General features: G+C 41.3%; 1 long non-coding RNA gene across 3 annotated transcripts; it reads left to right on the forward strand.

The window, feature by feature from the left end:
- The first annotated feature begins 4,974 nt into the window (after positions 1-4,974).
- Positions 4,975-12,009, forward strand: LOC311094297. 3 transcript variants are annotated; one of them, XR_014608632.1, is made up of 7 exons: positions 4,975-5,201; positions 5,303-5,358; positions 5,828-5,895; positions 6,150-6,197; positions 6,429-6,498; positions 11,440-11,550; positions 11,701-12,009. It is a non-coding gene; the product is annotated as an uncharacterized lncRNA (long non-coding RNA). The 3 variants fall into 3 exon arrangements; XR_014608633.1 differs by lacking the exon at positions 6,429-6,498; XR_014608634.1 differs by lacking the exon at positions 6,150-6,197 and having other exon boundaries at positions 4,976-5,201.
- The last annotated feature ends 12,428 nt before the right edge of the window (positions 12,010-24,437 follow it).

Raw genomic sequence — 24,437 nt, forward strand, 5'->3', positions numbered from 1 at the left:
ATTGGTTACAGTGTTTCCCCTATAAATTTTTCCAGCAGCGGTGCTGTTACGTGCCGGAGGTTGTTACGAACCCGCTCGTGGGGGGTCCGGGGGCATGCACCCCCGGAAGATTTTTTTTTTTTAAATTACCCCTTAAACCATGACTTCTGGCAAGTTTTGTGGATAGAAATGGACATTTTGAGACATACAAATTTGACATACCATCAACAGAAGGCATGATTATTGCAGCTCGTACCTTGAACTGGTCACAAACAGGATTAGGAAAGGATTATTGTTATTTGTTTTTCTTTTGTGTTAATTTTCAGATGTAATGTAGAAATTGATAGTGGAAAAATGAAACTCTTTCCTCCCTCATCTGCACTACTGATCTTTTTTTCTGTAACACACTTTAGCACTTGGATGCATCATCATGTAATCAGTACTTTCATTTATTTTATCCTGTAGACATTTTGAACATTAAAATCCAAATGAAACTTTTCATTAGTTTAAAAGGTGACTAGCTTGCATAGCCTATTTTACTTCACTAACCTCCAGGGACGTGCAAAGAGTTCATCAGGGGCAGGGGCTCAAATGTAAGAAAGGGGCAATATGTAAAAAATATATATATATATATTACGGCTGGGAATCCAATTATTATTTTTTTTTATTAACTAATTAATCGCACAATTTGCTGTGATTAATCGCAATTAATCGCATTTCCCCCAAACTTGTAATCATCAATATTTAAATGTAGAATCACTAATTAAATTAAACAACACACACAAAAGGGGAAAAGGAGAAAAATGTCCACACAAATTGGACAGAAAATAGCCCTATATTAAAATATAAAACATAAATATATTATTCTTCATTCGGTTCTATGCAACTTTAACAGATTAATTTGTTGACTAATTATCAAAATAAAGTATAGTCATAAAGCTCTTATTACCAGAGCATGTGATCAGAGCAGGTCATTTTACCATTGTTGCCCAGCATGGCTATACCAGCTCAGCAAACAGAAGTCTACTACTAAGAAATTTCACGTTATTTGACCGGACTTTGCTTTTCCAGTGCATGATCGGTAGCCAACATGATTGGAGCGTTTGGGCCGTTAACCACAGAGCAGAACGCGCAGTGCAAACACGGAGCGGTACATTGAGCAGAGAGCGCAGTGCGCCGACACACACTCACACGCACCGTGCGAACGGAGAGCACGGCGCAAACACGGAGCGGAAAAGACCCGCACGTGAAGTTACTAAACAAGCTGCGCGAGAATGAAACCTGATCGCCGAACACGGAGGGGCGGGACGGCATATTTTCCATAGACAGTAAAAAAAAAAAAAAATGGACACAGTGACCCCATAGACTTCAACGGAGAAAAGTTCGTACCGCTTTCTCCTTTCCACAAGCGCTTGTTCGCTCTCCCGTGGCGTCTATCATTGCTATGCAACCATGAAGAGAGGCGCGCCTGAGAAAACGAGCGCGCCGCGTGCCACATTTGAAATATTTGCATGTGAATGTGAAGTGAACGGCCCCTTACGGCAACGTGACATTAGCCTAATCAAAAATATTTCCATTTGCTCTTTCCTCCTTTGTCAACAAGTGGATTCAGAGCCATCACATTAGCAGCGCCGCCGGTCGTCATGTTTCAGTGTTTTTAGGTGTGTTGTGAATGTCGTGATATTACTGATCATGTGAAGATTTTGCAGCGGCGCTGAAAATCCTGCGGCGGCGCTGCGCCGCTGCTTAATACATTGTAGGGGAAACACTGGGTTACTTACAAGTGGACAACCAAAGGAAAAGTACCTTGAAGTCGAAAACATTGACTTTCACTCAAAAGCTACAATTAAAGGGACAATGTGTAGGTTTTTAGGTATTTTATTATCTAAAATCAATATTTTTATTCATAAATATGTCCTCAATGGTATACAAATACCTCTGCTAATTATCTGACTTATCCTCGTAAATGAAGAATTTATTATCTTTATATACATGGGACGGGTAGGTCCACGGAGGCTTCCATGTAGTTCCGCCATCTTGAAAAACTATAATAGCAGAAAGGGACAAAAAGTACTAAGCCAACGCGTTTTCGTTCAGAGCCAGCGTCACGTGACTGAAGCCAGCAGAAGCGGAGTAGCAGAGCAGTGAGAGGCGCTTGTCACTGCCCCGGCAAGTTTAAAAGGCTGCACTGTACGGCTATTTATAATGGAGGACCATACATATGCTGAGTCACAGGATAAGGAGTCCTCGTCGTCGAAAAAGTCCGAAATAGACCATAAAAGGAAACGTGACCGGAGATTACAAAAAACAAGGGTTAATGTCGGGATAGCTAATGCAGGAGAAAGCTTCCAAAAGATATGCTGAAGTTGCCTGTTTTCTTCTCGACAGGTAAGTCAATGTTACGGTCTTAACACTAGAAGTGCCAGAATTCCATAACTACTAGAACTGCCGCAAGCGGTCAAATAGATTCCAAACTCTATGGGCCCTATCTTGCACCCAGTGCAACTGACTTTGTACACCGACGCATGTATCATTCCTATTTTGCACCCGCGCAAAGCGGACTTTTCCCTCCACAGACGCACGTCGGTTAACTAAGAAATACACTTGCGCTCCCCGGGGTGGTAAGCGCAAAGAGGAGGCGTGTTCCGGCGCAAACGTTCCCTCATGCTATTTTGCAGGTTTAGAAAACAATTCCGCCACTGACCGAAAAAAAAAAACAGTTTAAAGTCAGTGGCGCGTTGCGCATGTTATTCATATGCTATTTTAAGGGCCATAATCAATGTAGCGTGTGCACAACGCGCATACACTTTGATTCTCTCATCTACACACAGACGCAGTTATCATTTTTGCAAATCATACATTATTACGATAGATAGATAGATAGATAGATAGATAGATAGATAGATAGATAGTTTATTATAAAAGCATACATCTAGCTTACACATTTACCCAAATTATCATACGCCTGTTTAACCGAAGTTAATTTGGGTGTGTTTCTCCATCCCCAACATCCCTGACGAGAACGTCGGTCTCCTCGGCTGTGAACCGCTCCTGGCGCGCGCCTGGCAAATCCGCCGTTATAATAGGAATCTGCTATAGAACAAGCGCGCCTGCTCTTAAAGGGAATGTGAGATGATGCTCTGATTGGTTTTTCATGTTACGGCCAAACCACACCTATGAATAATGAAGCTACTTCAGACCAAACCATTTTAGATTTGCGTCGGGCGCAAGAGTCATTTATCCCGCCGGTATAATAGCAACAGCGCCCAAGACCCGCCCACAAAGTTACTTGCGTTTTGCGCTTGATACTTGCGTTTCAGATCGTTAAAATAGGGCCCACAATCTTTATTGATAAATACCCAATTGAGAGATGAATGCATTTATTGTATTAGGATATCTTTTAAAAACAAAACAACACCAAACTGTACATTTAATTATACATTTATAAATAAATAATATCCGTAGATGTCCTGAACAAAATGACAGAGTAGCCTATGTTTTCATGTTTCCACTGTTCGATCGCGCCCGCGCCCGCCTACACACACACACACACACACACACACACCATATTACAGCATTGCAATCTTGACATTGCAGCCTGTTCATTATAGCCATTAGGGCTGCAGCTATCGATTCTTTTTGTAATCGATTAATCTAGCACTTGATCGATTAATCGAGTAATCGGATAAAAAAAATGTGTGTTTTTTAGGGCTGGACCCGAATACTCGAATATTCGAATATTCGTTTGGTGGGTTGGTATTCGATTTGAAAATTTGACATTCGAATATTCTTTTTTTTTTTTTTTTTTTGCACACCTGGGATCCCCCGCGAAACGGTTCACATTCGCGCTTGAATAAGGCCAGCGACACACTGGCTGCGTGGTGTGAGCGTCTCAGCTGCGTTGCATGTCCGTTTTTATTTCGGCTCCCATGTTAACAGGTTGGAGTTTGTACACTGCTTGCGTGAGACACGCGTCTCAGGCGCGGCTCGAGCCACGCGGAAAAAGCGTGCATGCTAGAAATAGAACCGATGCCTAAAAGTGTTCCAGCAATGGGAGTGTTCTCTGACTAGAACGCAGAACAGCGGAGTTTGTATGCAGAAGTGCATGCCTGCCCTGCTGAAAAATCCAGCTAAAACCAGCCTAAGCTGGTTGGCTGGTTTTAGCTGGTTTAAGCTGGAAGTAGCTGGTTTTAGCTGGTCTCCCAGCCTGGCTTAGCTGGTTTTAGCTGGTCTCCCAGCCTGGCCTAGCTGGTCAAGCTGGTCTCCCAGCCTGGCTTTGCTGGTTTTAGCTGGTCTCCCAGCCTGGCCTAGCTGGTCAAGCTGGTCTCCCAGCCTGGCTTTGCTGGTTTTAGCTGGTCTCCCAGCCTGGCTTTGCAGGTCAAGCTGGTCTCCCAGCCTGGCTTTGCTGGTTTTAGCTGGTCTCCCAGCCTGGCTTTGCAGGTCAAGCTGGTCTCCCAGCCTGGCTTAGCTGGTTTTAGCTGGTCTCCCAGCCTGGCTTATAGCTTATTTTAGCTGGTCTCCCAGCCTTTCCTAGCTGGTCAAGCTGGTTTCCCAGCCTGGACAATTTGGTGGTCAGCTGGTTTTAGCTGGTCTCCCAGCCTAGCCAAGCTGATGAACATCTCACAATATTATATATATATATATATATATATATATATATATATATATATATATATATATATATATATATAATAATAATTCACACACACACACACAATAAGTTAATATAGACGAAGTTGATTATAATATACACTAGTTAATTATTGGAACCGTCTGGAACCCAGATTTTTTGTTTGTTTGTTTGCTTGCCATTTAGTAATATAACGCAATTATTAATATTCTAACGCAACTTATCATTATATAAATGTAAATTGAATTTTTCAAAAATAAAATAAAAAACTTTTAATACTTCTGTCACTGTCACAATTTTTTTTTACTCGCCTGCCATAAACCTGGCATATTGCACATGAATGGGTCATATAACTACACAATGAGTTTTAAATTCATGATTTAATATTAATGATTTTTTAATTCTAGATGTTTATTTAAATGCTGCGTGACTTTGAAGTGTTTTAATGTGCGTGCGCGTGAACATTCGAACATTCGCATTCAAACACTGGAGCGAGCGCGCTGTGCGCGCGAGAGCAGATGGAAACGGGAAACGTCATCAACTGACACACAGCAAAACTCTTGTCTCTCGCTGTTGTTTTCACTGCTTTCAGGTGAGTTTAGTCAACAAATTCACAAAAATAATACATACAAACGTCCCTGACACCTTTATTACGTGTAATTGACACGCTCCTGTTGAATATTTACTTTATAGAAATGGTTTTGTGTCTTCGAAAAAGTCCGTTAGCATCTCAACCAGTTTCAGAAGAGGTAAGTTAGGCCTAACTTACGTTAAGGCTAACTATAGTCTGACTGGAGCTCTTGTTTATAAAAGTTTGGGGTTTTAACCACATCTTTGTGTAGATAACAGTTTTTGATAGTTTTGTTTTGCTGGTAATTTGTCAATGGGTGATTGAAAGTAAGCTAATTTATTTAACCTGAAAGAATGCGCTGCACTGTTAATCAGTGAGGTCACTTACAAATAGTGATTTAAAAAAAGTGATTTCAGGAGCAACAGGAAAAAAACCTCTACAACAAAGGGTGAATTATTAATTTCATATGCATCTATTTATATTAATATATAATTAATTATTATCTTAATATATTATCTAAATATATAATTCTTTCTCTTTTCTGCAGTTCACCTCTGCTCTGGCTTGGTTTCTTGTAATAAACCCTATTGTAAATCCTATGTAACAGTGTTGGCTCTGTGACATTGCATGTTATGTTCCTACTGTAGATCATCATGCTGAAGGCCTGCTGCAACCCCATCCAAGAAAATCTCCACGGCTATGAACCATATGACTAGTAAGCAAAACCACCTCAAACATACAATGCACTACTGTCCAAAAGTTTGGGGTCTGTAAGATTTATGCTTTTGAAAGAAGTCTCACATTTTAAAATCATTAACCCCAGGATTTTTCAGTGTGATTGTCCTTGAGAAGCCTGTAGGCTAAATAATAGGCGACAAATATAATGGTATAATGGTCGTAGTTATAATTATTTATTTAACTATTATTATAACAGGATATCATGGTCATTGGTATATTTTATTTCTCTAGGTCTGTTTTGAGTTATGTTGGCCAGTGAGACAGACACCATACTCAGGGGTATTTATTTATTTGTATGTATTTTTTACTGATAAATACTGAAATTCTTTTTACTTTTAAATGCTAAATATGGTTCAGGCACGCAAGTTATTTTTCACAGATATCTGGCCAGCTTACTCATGGCTCATACTCTTAGCCTTTAAAATGTTTGAATTGATATCCCAAATGCAATATCAGGGGCTAAAGATATCATTAGAGTTCTTAAACTTATGGCTATGCTCTTGTTATCAGATGAAATAATCCCTAGCGTTTGGCCCTGTGATTCTTCAGGACAAGACCTTGATGCGGTCACCTTGACAAGGTGAGTTTCACAATAGCTGCCACTATCACAAATCAAGAGACTGAACACAACAGGCTTTCATCCATATGAACACACCCATATGTAGGCATGGGTACTGAAACATGAACATTAATGGGTACATTAATTATGAACTACAATTAATTTGCCTTGCCTAAATTCATAACGACATCACCACATAACCACACTTGCGACATCACCGACGTGCGTATGAGATCCATTCACAAATTGTCAAGAGTGCTTGCTTTAACAGACGCATCATTTAGAGCCAAGATGAAGACGGCATCGTTGTTCGTCAGTATTTTGTTTCCATAGCACATTAACAAAACATTGAATGACACTAATAACACTAAAAACAATACAATTACAAAATATTAATGATAATAATATCACTAAAATTATATAGGCCTAATAAAAGTCTTTAGTTCAAGAACGCAGCACAACTCTGCCGTCTGTGAAATCAAAAGCAACTTCAAACTAGGGGTGTCCCCGACTATGGATTTTCATAGTCGAATCAGAATCGTCATGTCTTGCCTATAGTCGACTAATAGTCGAATCATGTGTGTAGGGGTGGGGCTGGGGGCGGGGCTTTAACATTTCAAAGCCACCATGTACAGAAAATCACACAAAGATATAGAAGAAAATGTATAAAAACATTTTGGATCAATAAAACTAAGAAATAACATAAATAACTCCAGAAAGGCCACGGACAGGATTTGCATTTCACATGCAAATCAAATTAAATCGGCTAAATTACCTGTGCGGGCACAACATCGATGCACCGAAAAAATAAACAATTTACTAAATTAAATTAGAACAGAATATACCTTTCTAATAAATAAAAATACAAAACGAAATAAATCAGAATCAAGTCACAAGATGAGCAAATGTGTGCAAAATGCCTAAAGTGCAGGGGAACATATATTCAAAACACAAGCCACAAATAAAGATTACCCTGACAGATCAATAAATAAAATTAAAATAAAGAAACTATTAAAATAACGATAGTAGCCAGAATTTTCAACTTTGTCTTTTTAACTGCAGAAACAACAATAAATGCTAAACTGGAGAGGCAGTCTTTTTAGCTAAAAATGTTCACACTCACAGCATCCAAAAATCAAATTAGAACCGTCTGAAAAGTTTTGAAATCACTTGTACCCCTACCTGATCGAGAGAACAAACCCAGTCTTTCACTCTGTCTGTGTCCGTTGGAGTCTTTTCAAATTGTGCGCGCGGATAAAATACATTCTAACGTGAAACTTAACGTTGGCCGGCAGAAGTGCGATCATGGTTTTCCTGATGCTAAATTCAGCCTTGGAGAATATCCTTTCTGACGGTGTACATCCACACTTTATATTTTCTTATCCCAGACATTGTTAAAGATTTAAATCCTTGCCGCGAAGACGCTCCTCTGTCGGTTACGGATTGAAAGTGAAACTTAAATCTGTCACGGGGTGTTTGGATTTATTCACGCACATTAAAAATATTTATTAAAAACTTATTTCTTTGCACATTTTTATATACAGCATTATCATAATAGGCTGAATATTAATGTATTGACAGAAAACCGATAGTTCTATGTGAAATCAGACATTGAGCGCTCTCATATAGCCAAAGTGGCATGATCCTCGTTTCATAACACCTGTGCGAAGATTCGACCGTGAGATCGGTAGTCGAATCAGGCTCCTCCAATCGAATCTTCGACTATTCGGGGTCACCCCTACTTCAAACACTTGTTTAACAAGTAATATTCTTCTAATTGTTTCACTGTCAATAATGTAAGTCCACAAGAGAAATATTAAGCCAGTAAATTAAGATAGTTGCTATACCGTTATATCCACCGTCGTCTCTGAGAGAATGCGCCGTTAATGCAGGTGAAAGCTCAGTCCGTTTCTGCTTTCACTTTCAGGGAATGAGCGCGTTTACATGCACGTTATTAACTCGATTATGCTGAATAAACTGGCAATGCATGTCATGTAAACACATTAACCCGTTTTCCTTTATCGGAGTCAAGTCATAAGTTTAAGTATAACCGATCGACTTTTAGATTTTTGCCTTTGATTTCTCTCAGCATTTAAAACACATTAACCCGCGTTCTTCGGGCTTATTGAAGTGCGATGTGTGAAGTGCATCCAGACAGAGAGTGCACTGGTAGGAGGACATGTATCACAAACTCTGACTCTTTCTTGACCCAAGAAATTATTAAAACGTGTTCTCATCTCGTGCAGAAATACAGTCAAAATGCTGCATCTGTAACGGCATGAGAGGATAATGTGTGTCCGTAAATTTCCCGCTGACATGTTGAAATACTCTGAGTCAGATACAATAATGATAAGGATCTTTTTTTTTTTACCTCACTATACCGGGAAATAACCTGATTTAGCCTATTGATAAACACTCCAACTTTGCTAGCAAAATAGAAAACAATTCTCATATATAAAACGAACTAATAAAACAAGCAAATTAACGAGTAAATAAGCAAGTTAACGATCAAATAAGTAAGCCCCACCCCTCACGATAATATCGCGTACCACCGATCTTACAGGCTGACGATAGGACGATATGAAAATGGAGCATATCGCCCAACACTAGTTAAGACCGACCGATATTTTTTTTACCTCTTCAAACATTTAATACAAATGCAATAAAATAATATTAGTTATTAAGTATTGTGAATATAAATTGCCTAGACCTACATACAAACACAAGCTACGTTTTTTCTTTTAAATAAAAACCCGTGGCACGTCATCTCTATGATTATGTTTACACCATTGGTTTACGCATGTCACACTACAGCCTGCAGGCTAAGTTCGCTTCGTTTCATTCACTGTCAATGGTTCGCGCTTGGTAATGATGGCTGCGGCTTTACTCTAAAGATTATTTCATTTTTATATGTTGTTGAATATGGTTTATTAAAAAATAAACATGTGAGAGCGTGTTATAGGCTATATGTCATGTTATAGTCAGATATGATGACGCTACTGCAACACGCATCGCCGCAGATGAGCATCTATTCATCAAACTAACGTGCAAACTATCGCAAATCAAAGTGAAAGTAAGTCGCTGACGCTTATCACACAATCATCTTCATTAAATGTAAAGAAACGAAATGATCTTACCAGGGCTGTTTCTGCTTTCTCTTATTGCGGGCTTTGATTCAGAAATTTTAGCTGATGATCAATAAAATAATGTATCTCATATCTGTTGCTTTCGGTGACGTGCACTCCATTAAATCTGCAAATAGCGGGAATTTAAGATCGGATTTATATCCGAAAAACAAAACAAAAAAAACACACACACATTGATGTAACCAGGTGTAAATGGAATCGTTTTGATAAATCAGACAGCAATCTGATCTGAGAAAACGCATGAAGTGCCCTGGTGTAAACAGCCCCTAGACATCGGTGAAAAACTAAATAGAGATGCATTGTTAATGTAACACATTGACATGTTTTTTTTTTTCATAGGTATTACATTGCATGTTAATGCAATTAACTGTCATTTTGTGAATTCTAAAGTCAATTTAATTTATTTGTTTCCCTCTGAAAATCCACTTTAGTTGATATCTAGTGGCTTGAATAGTAATCAACTATTACATAGTGAAACTCCTGTTGTGGATGCACTCCTCCCAGGACAACACGCTGAAACCAAGCGTGCCGCACAAGCCCTGAAAAGTGAAGCCAAAACGTCTCGATCGCCCCCCGGTGACTGGTCCTAGTATAGGTCATAAGCCCCGCCTCCCCGTGTTATTCAACGGGACTTGATACCAACTAAACAATTAAATTACACTTCAAATATCTTTTTTCCAAATGTGGTTTCTTTCATTTGCTGTTGTTTTTATCACGCTGGTGTAAGATCAAGTGTCTGTTTCAAAAATAAGTTGGTTTTTAGTTAGTTACGTGATGCGGTGGTGTGACGTCATGACTGACAGCTGTGATTGACAGGTTTTCTGAGTGAAGTAGTCACCGAAGCACCAACGGACATTTTGTCTGGATCTTCGGAGGACTGAGGAGATTGTATACTTTATTTTAACAAGCCTCTTGTCGTACTGCAATCAATTTTTAAAAAAGTGTGCAGAATCCACTCTCCCTCAGTGCATTCGGCGAGAGTGAGGGCGGAGCGTTGATTACTTCCTGCTCACTACTGCGCAGGTCTGGTCCCGAGATCGCTACTGCGCAAACTCAAGCCCCAAGATGTCAGCGCCATATCGGGCTTCAGTTCTCATCAATGGAAGAGAGCGAAGGGGCGTCGTCCATCTTTTTTTACAGTCTATGGCTGAAACACAGCAACTAATCCCAAAGAATTTACAACGTTTTTAATGCAATATTTTGCTCATTATAATGTATGTATATATGGCAGTCCCAATCATAGTTATTAATGTTCTGCATTGAAGCTAATGATCATCACATATTGTGACTTTTAATTCGAAATCAAAGCTACAGCTAACACTGTCTGTAAAAGACAGACTTACAATCGGTTAAATGTACTGTTATGTTGATGAAATATTGAAAAAAATCAACTTTAGAAAACATGGGTGGTGATGAAGTAAAAAGATCCAGCACATTTAGATGGTACAAACTTTTGAACTGACTGTATGCATATTGCACACAGCCTCATTTTTGATTCACTTAAATATGGCATCTACCCAGACTGAAGTTGCTTGACACGTGCTGAAAGGTTCCACACAAATTGTTAAGATCTCACTGAAATGACTAGATATCTTTGTAGGAAAATAAATACAGCTTCTTATTTGTAATATTGAGATCTTTAAAAAAAATGCAGCTCTGATGTGGTAGCCAAAGTAGGAGTAACGTCACAACATTTATAGCTACCAACTGGAATATATTCTGTATAAGTTTATTTTTTCTGTAGAACATAAAAGAAGATATTTTGAAGAGTGTTTTTTTTCATACAATTAAAGCTAATTTATGTTTTGTCTTGAAGATCCACATACAAACACTTTAAAGAGCAGAAGTGTGTCAGGAAAGGAGTGTCCCACGAATAAACACTCTGCAAAGCCTCCCCTGACACCATCCAAGCTGCAAGTTTTGAGAGGTAATCTGTTATTTCATTTATTCATTCATTCATATACTTTATGTAGCCGTAGCCAATTTAGTAAAACGGTTTTACATTAGTTGATTACCTTTCTAAGTTTTACTAGTTGAAAAGTGACAAATTAATAATCTAAATTATTTATCTTTCAAGTCTGCTTCAGTGACTGGCTCAAACAAAAAGAACCCGAAAAAGGAGAAAGAGAAGCGGGAGAAGCAAGTGGGGTATTACATATCCCAAAAAATACAAGATGTCATAAAAAAAGAAAAGAAAAATGTAATGTAAAATGTATCTCTATAATTCTGTTATTGTTCTCCTTTAGTTACTATTATAGTTTTTAGCATTTTAATCATTTCAATTAATAATTTTGTACATTACTGTTAGCATATCAATGGGTTGTTTTAAGGGGCTGCAATATCAAATAAAAGGAATTTGTTTGAATTGTTGCCTGTGCTCCTGAAGATTATTTTAAGTATACTTGGATTTGTTTACATTATTTGTCACAACACACAGTGGCAGGAAAAATAGAGAAGACATAGAGTCAGCCAGTCTGACCAGCTAAAAACAGCCTGACCAGCTAAGCCCAACAATGACCAGCCTGACCAGCTAAGCCCAACAATGACCAGCCTGACCAGCTAAGCCCAACAATGACCAGCTAAAACCAGCTAAGCCCAACAATGACCAGCTAAGACCAGCCTGACCAGCTAAGACCAGCCTGACCAGCTAAAACCAGCTAAGACCAGCCTGACCAGCTAAGACCAGCCTGACCAGCTAAAACCAGCTAAGACCAGCCTGACCAGCTAAGTCCAAAAATGACCAGCCTGGCCAGCTAAAACCAGCTAAGCCCAGCAATGACCAGCTAAAACCAGCTAAGCCCAACAATGACCAGCTAAGACCAGCCAGGCTGTCCAGCTAAAACCAGCTAAGACCAGCCTGACCAGCTAAGACCAGCCAGGCTGACCAGCTAAAAAAGTGTTCAAAACCCCTCTAAAACCAGCCTGATAAACCAGCTATGACCAGGCTGGGAGACCAGCCAAAACCAGCCTGACCAGCTTAGGCTGGTTTTAGCTGGATTTTTCAGCAGGGTGAGCTTGTGTTTTGGGTTAAGCTGCCTTGCTTTGACATTGTGGAAAATAGAATAATAGAAACAAAATGTATTAGCCTTTTTACCCGTTATTATCAATCTAAATTAATCTCGTTTTTAATTTAACTTAATTTCGTTTTTCTTTATTTAAATTTCGTTTTTTTCTTTATTTAAATTTCGTTTTTTCTTTATTTAAATTTCGTTTTTTCTTTATTTAAATTTCGTTTTTCTTTATTTAAATTTCGTTTTTTCTTTATTTAAATTTCGTTTTTTCTTTATTTAAATTTCGTTTTTCTTTATTTAAATTTACCCTTTACTGTGTCAGTAATTTGTTAGTCAGAAAAATATAAAAAATATTAGACTACCTTAAAAGTATTGCTTAAGTTAACAGACCTGTGTGTGCGCGTTTTATATCACTAGTGCAGTGTCCGTTAGGAGCATTTAAGCCCTGCCCGCGTGAGGTGCGCCGCTTCCCGCTCGCGCTGTTCTGTAGTTTACTAAAAGTTTATTAATTCTGAATGTGTCGCGTCTCGCGTGTCCATCTATATTGCACCAAATGCGACACTGCACTCCCTGTGAAGTCGATTGGGTGAACGGTTCTCGAAACAATCAAAATGCAAACGGACATACAGACACATAGAGATTCCTGCCTTTATTAGAGAGAAGGATATGTTCAGCCCCCTCTCTCCGAAGCTTCGAATATTCGATGTTCATCACGACCGAAGCTTCGAAGCTCAAAAAACGGTATTCGGACCAGCCCTAGTGTTTTTAAACAACCAAAACAAATAATGCATAACGAAAATGAGGTATTTATTCCAACTCCAACATTTGGCTCAAAAACTAAGCCTATTTATTGCAATCTTTACCCATTTAGTGTTTATAAGTGCCAGTGCCAACAATTATATAACAATACAGTTAAGTCAACTTACTGTAAAACATGTATAACATGTAAAACTATGAATACAAACTTAAATAGTAAAGGCCATTTGGCCTTAGTTTTTGTCTTCTTAATACAACATTACAAAAAAAGGATTGCACCTTCTGCAAATTACCCACCGGAGAGCAAAAATAAATGAAATGAATATAAAATATCAAGCCAAACAGGTACACAATGTATACAATTTATAAAAAAAATAAGTATAGCTTTGAAAAGGGGAATGTTTTATTGCAAATATGCATTTTGTTAAATAGAAAAAGAACAGCATTTTGTTTTTCACTTAGGCTAGTTTAAGTATATTAGCACGTTTTGTAGTATTATATTTTTTTGTTAATTGAAAATGTTCTATACTCAATTACTTTGGTAGCCGATTATGTCTTCCCCAAAAGTACGAGTGGATTTGGAGAAGCAGGCTGGGGAGTTTCATTTTTTGTTGTTGTCTGTAACTATTTGGCAGACGTGACATAGCCTACAAACAAGGTCTCGCAAAGACTGCAATACAATATTTGTTCCTCCATCACGTCCCGGTGTATACAGTGAATGCATGCTGAAATTAATGTTGCGTCGCTACATAAAAGTTTAAGCATAAGTGATTCATTGCCGCAATTGGTCTGACTGGCGCGTGAGAGAGACGAGGGTGCATGTGTGTGTGTGAAGGTTTTTTTTTTAGGCTATACTCTCTTGCAATTGAACGTGAATACGTTCCCTTTCAAGGGAACTCGCGTTGCGTCGAGATTTGACGCTATGGGAACGCTTTGCGTGATGATGTCTTGAAGCACATGTAAAATCAGTCCAATGGCGTGGCGGAACGTCAGAGGCGGGTGACGTCACGTACCAGGAAACTATAAAGCCTGCCTGAAAACAGAAAGCGAAAGCTTCTGTGTCTTCAGTAGCGCTCTATGTGAATTTGTCCCGTTATTTGGTGTTGTCTGTCTATATTATATATATATATATATATATATATATATATATATATATATATATATATATTCAGTATGGCGAGCAAGCAGCAGTTTAGGTTGTGTGTGCACCCCTGCCCGCGTTATTTAACGGGTGGGGACACTCACGTCCTTTGTGTTGCCTGTTTGGGTGAGGAGCATGCCCAGTCAGCACTCGAGGGTGCTGGCTGTGAGCATTGTGACGCGCTGCCTTTGCGTACGCTCCGATCCCGCCTGGCGTTCTTCCAGAACGTTCAGGATCGCGTTCCCCAGGGTTCTGGTCCCGCCACTGCCGAGGCACGGCGTCGATCACAGACCTGGGGTTCGCAAATGGATCTATCAGTGGATGCTGAGACGGGCTCTGCCTTATCTCAGTCTCTTTCTGATAGACCCAGTGCCTCTCATCAGGGTTTGGAAGCACGCGCTGCGGTTTCTTCCCCCCCGATGGAGGCACCAACACTGTGATAAGAGCTGTCGAAAGACTATCTATTGAGTGGCCAGAAGATAGGCAGGACGTTCGCTCGAAGAGCAAGCTCGACGAACGTTTTCTGCCATCTCGTGCACAGCCTCAGCGCAGAAGCCTTCCGTTTTTCCCCGATCTCCACACCGAGGTGTCGAGATCGTGGGGGAAACCCATGTCATACAGAGTTTACAGTGCACAAACATCACACTACTCCACTATTTCCAATTACAAAGAGCATGGTTATGGGGAGATGCCGAAGATGGAGGAGACGCTTGCGAGCTATCTCTCTCCAGCAACGGAATCTTCCCTGAAGGCTCCTATGTTACCCACCAAGCCAGTCAGAGTCACTTCTTCCCTGGTTAATAAAGCATATTCCGCCGCTGGTCAAGCTGCAGCGTGTTTGCATACCATGTCTTTGATGCAAGCCTACCAGGCAGAATTACTGGGTGATTTAGATGAGGGCAGGGGGATTAGGCCTGTCGCGATAGTCAATAAATCAATTAATCGCACGATAAAAAAAAATGAGCTCGATAATTTTTCCGGCCGCGATAATTCCATTTGCATGCTTGTTTGTTTTCCTCGTCTCTCTCTCTCTCTACCAAATAGACTGGATGACCACTCTCGGTTCCTTCGCGTATATGAGGAGTGAACTCTCTTGTCAGTTGCATGGTCTTTGTGTGGGGAGGCGGCGCGCGGCGCTTGTCAGTCACATGGTCTTTGTATGGGAAAGCGCCGGCGGGACTGCTTGCAGCGACTGCCGGGAGAGAGAGAAGACGCTAGTTGTGAGTTGGAGGGGAAAAAAAAGAAAATGATGGAATTGGTTTCAAAGCCAAACGCGACAGCGAGCCCGATCTCATGAAAATGCGCATCTATACAACGAATGTTATTTCTCGTGCCATTTATACGCCAAAAATAGTTTTTTGCGTGCTTATGATACGCGATTTTATGGCGTGTAATACGCACGCACTCCTCACCCCTAATCCTAACCAAGTATTTTCAGTGCGTAGCATATACACGTAATAAAGTGCGTCTCCGTCTTCCCGACAGTACACAATCACTCGGGCGTTTAGTCGACAAAGTAACAGGAGGACAGTGCAAAATGGTGTGATATGGACTTTTTTTAGTCCAACTTTTTTTAGTTGTTTACAAAGGTCCTAACTGGCAGTTTTGCCTGTTATGGAATGTATCACTATTTATGTCTGAGCCTAATGTTTAATATTTTTTTAAGTGCAATTTTGTTTACATCCATTTATTGTTTTTGGTATTTATTCAATTGAATTTTTTTGTTAACAGACACTAAGAGTCCATTGCTTTTATTGTTTTTGGTTGTTTTGTTCATTTTTTGTGGATATTTAAAATGTTTTCCGTTTTCAATGTTTAATATTCTTTAGAAATAAAAGTTTATAGATCTTTGAAAAGGTGTACCTGCATTATTATGCCATTATCATTATATTAGATGAAAATGGTCTCAGAACGACAATATTATCGTTTATCGCAATAATTTCTTGGACAATTTATCGTCCAGAAAAATTTGTTATCGTGACAGGCCTAGGGGGGATTGGTCCCGATGTGGTTTGCGAACTGCGTAGAGCCACAGATTTGTCTCTCAGGGCCACCAAGGAGATGGCTAAATCCATCGGCCGCTCTATGGCAGCCCTGGTGGCCACTGAGAGGCATCTGTGGCTCAATCTCAGTAACATCAAAGATAAAGAAAAACATTTTCTGTTGGATGCGCCTGTTTCCACTTCGGGATTGTTTGGTAATGCGGTGAATAGTGCTGTAGATAAGTTTCAGGAAGCTTCTAAACAGGCAGCTGCCCTTCAAAAACTTCTTCCCCGCCGTTCTTTTTATGAGGCTGCTGAGCGGGAGCAGCCTCACTCATCTAAAAAGAGCGCTGAACATCGTGCCACTCAAAAACAGAGCGTGTCCTCCCGTGCTCCCCCACAAAAATCTCGGGGACACGGAAGGCACGCTCAAACCCAGCAGCCTTCGAGGGGTAGATCGGATCTGCGGAACGTTATTACCGGCAAGAAGGCTGCTGGGAAAAAGTCCTGACTTCCGAGGACTCAGGAAAATGAGGGTAGTCCCCCCCGAAGTGCAGCGGTCAACTCCTCCTTTTACGGTGCCCGTCTCTCTTCGGTACCCTCAGGGGACCGTTCTGCCAACCCGGTGTTTCAGGGCGCAGCGGTCTCCGGCGAGCACATATCTCAAGGACCACCTGGAAACGTAGTGGCCTCGGGATGCCCGCCCCCTCTGAGGAGGGTGTTAGAGCAGTCCGTTCAGTCGTTCCCTGCCGGTGCGCCGTTACAGGGCGACGAACCGATTACTCAACAACAACAAAATCCAGAAGCCAGTCTCGAGAGACTGGTACCTCTAGTAGAGTCTTTGACAGCGTGGAAGCTACTGCCAAATGTTTCTCGATGGGTCCTGCAGACCGTAGAAAAAAGGTATCAAATACAGTTCAAGAAACGCCCACCTCGGTTTATGGGGGTCCTACCCACAGAGGTGGACTCCGAGCAGGTTCTGGTCATGGAACAAGAAGTGAACACTCTGTTATAGAAAGGGGCCATAGAATATGTACCTCCCTCCAACAGGGAATCCGGGTTTTACAGCCGGTATTTCATAGTTCCAAAGAAGGACGGGGGATTGCGTCCCATTTTAGATCTTCGAGTTCTGATCGAGTCAGTCATGCAGCTCAAGTTCAAAATGTTGACTTTGAGACAAATCGTGCCACAAATCAGGTCCGAGGACTGGTTTGTCACGATAGATCTCAAGGACGCATATTTCCATATTTCCATCCGTCCGTGTCATTGGAAGTTCCTGAGGTTTGCTTTCGGGGGCAAAGCATACCAATATCGAGTTCTTCCATTCGGTCTAGCTTTATCACCCCGCACTTTCACCAAATGCGTGGATGCAGCTCTGGCTCCCTTGCGCCTTCAGGGTATTCGCATAATGAACTACATCGACGATTGGTTGATTTTAGCTCAATCGCATCAGATGGCGATTCGGCATCGAGATGTCGTCCTCGCCCATATGAAAGAGCTGGGGTTACGGCTGTGCTTTCTCCACTTCAGAGGACCACTTTTTTTAGGCGTGGTTTGGGATTCAGTGTCGATGCAGGCGCGCCTGTCACCGCCACGTATAGAGTCCATCCTTGCAGCTGTGAAAAGTGTAAAGCTAGGCCAGCTACTCACTGTCAAACAGTTCCAGAGACTGTTGGGTCTCATGGCATCAGCTTCCAACGTGATGCCTTTTGGACTGCTGCACATGAGGCCCCTGCAGTGGTGGCTCAGGACCAGGGGGTTTTCCCCGAGGGGCAACCCATTTCGCACAATCAAGGTCACGCGGCGATGCCTACGTGCCTTGGTTATGTGGAAGAAACCTTGGTTCCTGTCCCAAGGCCCAGTGTTGGGAGCTCCTTGTCGTCACAAACTGCTAACGACGGATGCTTCCCTCACGGGTTGGGGAGCGATTCTAGAGGGTCGCTCATCTCAAGGTCTGTGGGAAGACCATCATCGTTCATGGCATATCAATTGCCTAGAGATGTTAGCTGTCTTCCGGGCTCTGAGGAGCTTTATCACAGATTCCAGGGGACACCATGTGCTAGTACATACGGACAACACTCCGGTAGTCGCCTATATAAATCACCAAGGGGGTTTGCGCTCACGCCCATTATGCAATCTGGCACGCCATATCCTCTTGTGGTCCCAGGGGAAGCTGTTGTCACTCAGGGCAGCTTACATTCTTGGGGTCCAGAATATAGGAGCAGACACTCTGTCGAGACAGGGGCTGAGGCCCGGGGAATGGAGGCTCCACCCCGAGGTGGTGGAGCTGATATGGAGGGAGTTTGGCCAAGCGCAAGTGGATCTGTTTGCGTCTTGAGAGACGTCTCACTGTCCACTTTGGTTCTCCCTCACGCATCCAGCTCCTCTGGGACTGGATGATATGGTACAGACGTGGCCAAGGCTGCGTCTGTACGCTTTTCCCCCAGTTGCTCTGCTCCCGGGAGTTCTGGAAAGAGTTTGCAGGGACCGGGTCCATCTACTTCTTATAGCCCCGCGCTGGCCGGGCAGAGTATGGTTTCCCGATCTTGTGTCTCTCCTCGACGGGCCTCCTTTGGAGCTACCCGTCAGGAGGGACCTTCTGTCCCAAGCGGTGGGCTCGATATTACACCCCCGACCAGAACTGTGGAACCTGTGGGCTTGGCCTCTGAGGGGGCCCATCTCATAGAGTCAGGTCTCTCAACTGAGGTTGTTGAAACCATTCTACAGTCCAGAGCTCCCTCCACGAGGAAACTTTATGCCCTGAAGTGGAGAGTATTCACTTCTTGGTGTAGTGACCGTTGGTTGGACCCAGTTAACTGCCCAATTGGTACGGTGCTGGAGTTCCTGCAGGACCGGTTCACTGCAGGTCTGACCCCGTCCACTTTAAAGGTTTATGTGGCGGCCATAGGTGCTTACCACATTCCTTTGGGTGGAATGTCTGTGGGGAAAGACCCCTTGGTATCTCGTTTCCTTCGTGGCACCTGGAGGGTGAGGCCTGCAGTTCGCATATAAATATAGTCAGTAGCCTAGTACAATTCGTACCATTTTTGCGCGTGAAGAGGAGGATTTTTCCGTCGATATTGGAACGTGAATAAAGTACAAAGCCTATAATAAAGAATAGTTTACCATCCAAATACATTGCAAATGTTGAAACATTTTTATTCTAATTAGAGAATTACGTGAGCCTAACGCCGCTTACTTTCACTTTCGCTTATAAAGTATTTCATTTTGGCTTGTTTATAGTTATTTTTTCATTCTTGTTCTGTTCTGAATATCATTACATTTAAATGATTTGTTGGTGGATATGTTTTGTGTATTTTTTTTTACCACATTTTACTGTTGTGTATATTGGTATAGCCTATAATAATACCGCAAAATTCAGTGCGGTCAATATGACCGTCTATGGCCGAAATAGGTAAATATGTTCATTTGTTTTTTTGCCTTATGTGTAATTTATATGAAAAACATTTTAAATGAAAATACAGACACTTTTAGGAAAAGTCAGGTACCGGCAGGATTTTATTTATTTTTTCAACAAAGTTATTGCAGATATAAAATTCAAAACGGTCAAAATGACCGCCATGGCACTTCTAGTGTTAATTACAAGCTTTTTTTCATTGCTTGGTTGTGAACTTTATTATATAGACAGTAGAACATTTATAGTTAAAAGTTAAACAGGCTCTTTGATGAATAGCAGCTATTGAGTAAAGTAGAGAATGCCCTAAAAACAAGGTTGTAAGTTTTGTTTGTTCAAAACTGTAACATTCGTTTGTTCGTTGTGTCAAGTTGCAGTTTGTTTGAAATAACAAACCAGTTCACCCGAAGGAAAACTCGATGAAGTGCTATTATAAGACATCCTGTCGTAGCTTTTTGGTAGCCTACATAACGGCTACCGTAGATGCAACACTCATTTGAAAATGCGAGGCGCTGGAGGGCACTATTTGTTTGATTGCAAAATACTATTTCACCGATAGATGGGAGAAATTCCTACACAATGTCCCTTTAAACACAGACTGGACACAACATTTTCAGAAGGGAAACCAATACCATACAAGGACAAACAAAAGCTACCTGATGTGTCAGAGCCAACAGATGCTGAGATCGCTACTTTTCTGGGAGAGCTGCATGCTACAGGTGATAAACCAGTCTTGCTGTCTGTCATGAAAGACTATGCAGAGTTCTATGCTCCAGTGTCGAACACCGATACTGGCCAGTCCCTGAGTGAACTATTCGATGAACAGTGTATTTCTATGACAAGCGAACAGTTACTCTTACACTGTAGTACCATTGCAGTTGACATTTCTCAAAGGCAAGCTGACACAATAGAACAGCAGACAATAGAACAGCAGACAAGAGAACAGTCTAAAAGTAAAGCCTGGTATAGATTTAGGGCTGGCAGAATTACAGCCTCACGCATGAAAGCTGCTTGTTCCACACCACCTGAGAATCCATCACCAAGCCTCATCAAAAATATTTGTTACCCTCTAAGGCGCAGACTTTACAAGTAAAGCAACCACTTGGGGGTGTGATCATGAACAACAGGCACTAACTTATTGTCAGCAAATGCATTCACACACCAATTTTAGATGTGAGACCAGTGGTTTTGTAATAAATCCAGAACTGCCTCACATAGGTGCTACACCAGATGGGATAGTACATTGCGACTGCTGTGGTGATGGTGTAGTGGAGGTTAAATGTCCGTTTTGTGCACATGATAGCATAAGCCTCAAAGAATGTGTTGATGGCAGATTCTGTTTGGAGGAATCTAATGGCAAATTACAGCTCAAACATTCACATGCCTACTATTTTCAGGTCCAGACACAGATGCTTGTATGCAATAAGGAGTTTGCTGATTTTGTTGTATGGTCAGAAAATGATGTACATATAGAGAGGATAGAACCAGATATTGGACTCTGGGAAGTAATCAAGTCAAAATCTAGGGATCTTTTTTCCAAAGCCCTTCTCCCAGAGCTTGTGGGTAAACTTTTCTCAAGGCCATGTCCATCAGCAATGCCGACTGACACAGCTGATGTGACTGAAGTGGATCCCTCTGAAAGCAGAGAAAAACCAATCCCATCAGACATCATCTGCATGTGCAAGCAACCATACAAAGTTTGTGACCGTGTGGTGCGTTGTCACATTGAGGACTGCCTTCATATATGGTTCCATCTCTCATGTATGAACATGAAACGTATGCCTAATAAGGGGAGCAAATGGTACTGTTTGGTGTGTAGAGCTGAAGTGTGATGGTGCAGTATGACACATGAAATGAGGATTCTGATGTAACAGGTTTTTATTATAATTTGTATGTGTATTTGTATTTACACAGTTCATTGTATTTTGTCATTCTATACAAAAAATATGAAATTCAATACCATTTCTAATGACTGCCTTAAATGCTGAAATGTAAGATGACTATTAAAATAACTTTGTCTTATTCCACACTGAACCTGACTTTTGTAAGATGTTAAGGTAATACTATACATGTATTAACAACCCGTTTTACAACCACACACATCTAATCAAAAGGTACAACTGAGGAGCACATGTTGGTAAGGCAACAACACACTGTAGTTATCTTATCGATAACTGCTATCTCAGATCCTGATGTCACCAGGTAGGAGATGGGTATCTTCTCTGACAGTATCCCATATTTATTGCGCACCAATCCTATCACTCTTTCTATGTATGCGGACATGTGCGATTTTGCGGGTGGCCTCAACTTCAAGAGCAGACAGCTGTAGCTTTCCTCGAGTATAACTGGGTGTTACAACTTTTGCACATTTTAACCCTACACTCTCTTGTATATTAAAACCTCTGTCTGCCAAGATGAAATCACCGGGGGTAAGTAGCTCGAGTAAGCCTGAGTTTTCTGTGACATGTTTATCGGTAGTACGCCCTCCCCATGCCTTAGAGAGGAAAGAAATGGATCCCTGAGGTGTGATGCCTATAAGGTATTTGATAGTGTTATGGTGTTTATATGAAGACCAAGTGAGACTGCGTGCTGTCAAACTTGAAGGCCTCTCTATAAAAATTTCAAAACAATCAATTATTACTGTCACTCTTGACCCAAAATATTGTTGAAAGGTTATTGGCATAGACTTCCAAAGCTCATCTCTCCTCGGCCAAAAGATAAACTTCTTAAGTTTCACATACAAAACATGTATGACACAAACAAAGGTTTTGGACACGGTAGACTGAAATGCCAAATCTGTAGGCAAGGTCCTGTTCTGGGAAGTTGTGGCGGAGTCTCATCAGTACCAACACAAGTTTTTGAAACTTGGTTAGTGAAGTTTTAATACTGTCAGTAAGGGAGCCTTCAGTGAAATTATAGAGCACCATTAATGTAGCAAAACTGGGTAAACCTGTATAAAATCTGACTTTTTTCTCATCATCCCTGAGTGTGTCCATGCTTATCTTTTCTGTGGCTAGCTGACATTTCAGAGTAATATTGTCAGTAAGCAGTCTCAGATGTGCACATATCTTCCTCAACTGTCTCAAAAGCATCCATAACGTCATTGTAAGCCTCTGTAGTATTCATCCATGGGCTGTCTTGCTCCTGTGCCACACTCCCTGAACTTGATGCCTGTGTTCTTCGCTGCTGCACCCTGTTGTACCTGGCCATTACACATCTTTTTCTTGATGTGAAGTCTGTTGCTCTCTCAGCCTTTCCTGTCTGACCTGTCTCTCATGCCAGCTTCAATGAGGGGGCCCAATCAGGATGAGTGCTGTCATGTAGATATGATGGCTTAACTAAAAGAAATCCACACAAAAGGGACTGTTCACCCTCAACCTAATACAAGTCAGGGCTCCAGACTAACTTTTACTAGGAGCGCTGTAACAAAATAACACAGTATCATACAAGCACTAATTCCCTACCTAGTATCAATAGCCGCTTTCCGACCAAGTAGTTACAGGAACTTAGTTCTAGGAACTGTCCACTTCTAAACAGTTCTAAGAACTACTCTCCCCCAAACTTGGTTTTGCTGTTTGCGTTCGCACTGGCCAAGTGGCCATAGGAACTGGTAGGAGGGGTAAGGGAGTGACGCAAGCACGGTGACTTTTATTTTGACAGCGCGACAGACCTTTATTTTGGCGGCGCTGAGAACGCCAGAGCAAACAATGCTCGCATTCTCTGTGTTTATTAGTTAGCGATCTGTCTAACAGTACTGTTTAATATGTTATTAGATAGAACTGTTATAGAAAGTAGACAGTAGGCTATATGAAAAAAAGCCTATGCTGTGTGGTTGATGTCCAGTGTTGCTAGCTGGGCAGATAAACATAATCATGTTTGGCTTGGTCCCCTCAAAGTTGCGTTGGATTTTCTCTTCAGCATAAAGGTTTAGAGACCCATCTATCACTGTTTTCCATGTTTGTATAGTTAGTTTCCGGAGTAAATATATAGGCTATAATCTGTGTGTTTACATTCAAGCTGTTTTAAAAATGGCGGGTGCTGGTGCTCCGCGTGCGTTCGGTCAATCAGCGTACACTAACGTCACGAGTAGTTCCTATAGTGCTGGTTTAGACCCTACTCTGAAGTAGGACCTAAATTAGTTCCTCCAAATGGAGTTCCTAGAACTAAAATCGTTCCTAGTTCCTGCGGTGCGAACACGCCGATATCCGGGCACTTTAGCCAATAGTTCTAGGAACTGTGAAAAGGTTCCTCCGGTCGGAAAGCGGCTAATGCCAGACCTATATGTTCATAGATAAGCTACAGTAACTACTAACTTCAAATTACTACATGATACTGATGTCTGATCATGCCTGAAAACTCTCAGTGTAGGTATAAACTGTGTTATCTAAAAACTGTAACGTTAGCCTACATGTGATAAAATGATGGGAACAGACTTTGCTGTGAGGCATATATCTCTAATGTTACCTGTGGTAAAATGATGGGAACAGACTTTGCTGTGAGGCATATATC

This window comes from Abramis brama (genome assembly GCF_963993115.1).
Source record: "Abramis brama genome assembly, chromosome: 12".
In the NCBI taxonomy this organism is placed as follows: domain Eukaryota; kingdom Metazoa; phylum Chordata; class Actinopteri; order Cypriniformes; family Leuciscidae; genus Abramis; species Abramis brama.